Here is a 3,410-nt window from a genome sequence, read left to right on the forward strand (position 1 = left end):
AGTAAGAAGTAATACTGTTCAAGTTTTAGGTATCGATTATTTACTTTTTAGCTGCCTTTGGTGCCTTGTACATAAGCTAGGACCTTAAGATTCTGCATGAAAAGAGGACTAGCAGCCGCGTTGCACGGGAGAATGTGAAAAGTGTTCATATGTAGTAAAAACCTGAGAAATCCGTCCGTTTTCGTCATTTGTTATCGAATCGACTTAAAGCCAGATCGTCACATTGGCCGCTCTTCTCTCTGAAACGGTTACATTTATCGTCTACAAAGCTATGTCGCGTGCTGCGTTATGCGGAAACACTAAAAGCACCGTAGTAGAACACTGAAGAAGCTTCTATGTTGAAGTAATAGCCAGTAAGAAGTAGTACAAATGAAGTTTTAGTTGCCGATTATTCACTTTTTTGCCGGCTTTGGTTGCTTGGACATGAGGTGGAACCATAAAATTTTGCATGAAAGGAAGGCTAGCAGCCACGTTGCACCGGAGAATGCGAAAAGTGTTCATATGTAGTAAAAACCTGAGAAATCCGTCCGTTTTTGTCATTTGCTATCGAATCGTCTTAGAGCCAGATCGTCACATTGGCTGCTTTTCTTTCTGAGACGGTTACATTTATCGTCTGCAAATCTATGTCGCGTGCTGCGGTATGCGGAGACACTAAAAGCACCATAGTAGAACACTGAAGAAGCTTCTAAGTTGAAGCAATAGCCAGTAAGAAGTAGTACAATTGAAGTTTTAGTTGTCGATTATTCACTTTTTAGCGGGCTTTGGTGGCTTGGACATGACCTAGGACCATAAGATTATGCATGAAAGGAGGACTAACAGCCGCGTTGCACGGGAGAATGTGAAAAGTGTTCATATGTAGTAAAAACCTGAGAAATCCGTCCGTTTTCGTCATTTGTTATCGAATCGTCTTAAAGCCAGATCATCACATTGGCCGCTTTTCTCTCTGAGACGGTTACATTTATCGTCTGCAAAGCTATGTCGCGTGCTGCGGTATGCGGAGACACTAAAAGCACCATAGTAGAACACTGAAGAAGCTTCTAAGTTGAAGCAATAGCCAGTAAGAAGTAGTACAATTGAAGTTTTAGTTGTCGATTATTCACTTTTTAGCCGGCTTTGGTAGCTTGGACATGACCTAGGACCATACGATTTTGCATGAAAGGAGGACTAACAGCCGCGTTGCACGGGAGAATGTGAAAAGTGTTCATATGTAGTAAAAACCTGAGAAATCCGTCCGTTTTCGTCATTTGTTATCGAATCGACTTAAAGCCAGATCGTCACATTGGCCGCTTTTCTCTCTGAGACGGTTACATTTATCGTCTGCAAAGCTATGTCGCGTGCTGCGATCTGCGGAGACACTAAAAGCACCATAGGAGAACACAGAAGAAGCTTCTAAGTTGAAGTAATAGCCAGTAAGAAGTAGTACAATTGAAGTTTTAGTTGTCGATTATTCACTTTTTAGCCGGCTTTGGTGGCTTGGACATGACCTGGGACCTTACGATTTTGCATGAAAGGAGGAGTAGCAGCCGCGTTGCATGGGAGAATGTGAAAAGTGTTCATGTGTAGTAAAAACCTGAGAAATCCGTCCGTTTTCGTCATTTGTTATCGAATCGACTTAAAGCCAGATCGTCACATTTGCCGCCTTTCTCTCTGAGAAGGTTACACTTGTTGTCTGCAAAGATATGTCGCGTGCCGCAGTATGCGGAGACACTAAAAGCACCATAGAAGAACACAGAAGATGCTTCTAAGTTGAAGTAATAGCCAGTAAGAAGTAGTACAATTGAAGTTTTAGTTGGCGATTATTCACTTTTTAGCCGGCTTTGGTGGCTTGGACATGACAAGGGACCTTAAGATTTTACATGAAAGGAGGACTGGCAGCCGCGTTGCACGGGAGAATGTGAAAAGTGTTCATATGTGGTAAAAACCTGATAAATCCGTCCGTTTTCGTCATTTGTTAACGAATCGACTTAAAGGCAGAACGTCACATTGGCCGCTTTTCTCTCTGAGACGGTTACATTTATCGTCTTTAACGCTATGTCGCGTGCTGCGGTATGCGGAGACACTAAAAGCACCATAGTAGAACACAGAAGAAGCTTCTAAGTTGAAGTAATAGCCAGTAAGAAGTAATACAATTCAAGTTTTAGTTGTCGATTATTCACATTTTAGCCGGCTTTGGTGGCTTGGACATGACCTAGGACCTTAAGATTTTGCATGAAAGGAGGACTAGCAGCCGCGTTGCACGGGAGAATGTGAAAAGTGTTCATATGTACTAAAAACCTGAGAAATCCGTCCGTTTTCGTCATTTGTTATCGAATCGACTTAAAGCCAGATCGTCACATTGGCCGCTCTTCTCTCTGAAACGGTTACATTTATCGTCTGCAAAGCTATGTCGCGTGCTACGGTATGCGGAGACACTAAAAGTACCATAGTAGAACACAGATGAAGCTTCTAAGTTGATGTAATAGCCAGTAAGAAGTAATACTGTTCAAGTTTTAGGTATCGATTATTTACTTTTTAGCTGCCTTTGGTGCCTTGTACATAAGCTAGGACCTTAAGATTCTGCATGAAAAGAGGACTAGCAGCCGCGTTGCACGGGAGAATGTGAAAAGTGTTCATATGTAGTAAAAACCTGAGAAATCCGTCCGTTTTCGTCATTTGTTATCGAATCGACTTAAAGCCAGATCGTCACATTGGCCGCTCTTCTCTCTGAAACGGTTACATTTATCGTCTACAAAGCTATGTCGCGTGCTGCGTTATGCGGAAACACTAAAAGCACCGTAGTAGAACACTGAAGAAGCTTCTATGTTGAAGTAATAGCCAGTAAGAAGTAGTACAAATGAAGTTTTAGTTGTCGATTATTCACTTTTTTGCCGGCTTTGGTTGCTTGGACATGAGGTGGAACCATAAAATTTTGCATGAAAGGAAGACTACCAGCCACTTTGCACCGGAGAATGCGAAAAGTGTTCATATGTAGTAAAAACCTGAGAAATCCGTCCGTTTTTGTCATTTGCTATCGAATCGTCTTAAAGCCAGATCGTCACATTGGCTGCTTTTCTTTCTGAGACGGTTACATTTATCGTCTGCAAATCTATGTCGCGTGCTGCGGTATGCGGAGACACTAAAAGCACCATAGTAGAACACTGAAGAAGCTTCTAAGTTGAAGCAATAGCCAGTAAGAAGTAGTACAATTGAAGTTTTAGTTGTCGATTATTCACTTTTTAGCGTGCTTTGGTGGCTTGGACATGACCTAGGACCATAAGATTATGCATGAAAGGAGGACTAACAGCCGCGTTGCACGGGAGAATGTGAAAAGTGTTCATATGTAGTAAAAACCTGAGAAATCCGTCCGTTTTCGTCATTTGTTATCGAATCGTCTTAAAGCCAGATCATCACATTGGCCGTTTTTCTCTCTG

The sequence above is a fragment of the Schistocerca gregaria genome, unplaced genomic scaffold (genome assembly GCF_023897955.1).
Source record: "Schistocerca gregaria isolate iqSchGreg1 unplaced genomic scaffold, iqSchGreg1.2 ptg000265l, whole genome shotgun sequence".
Classification (NCBI taxonomy): Eukaryota; Metazoa; Arthropoda; class Insecta; order Orthoptera; family Acrididae; genus Schistocerca; species Schistocerca gregaria.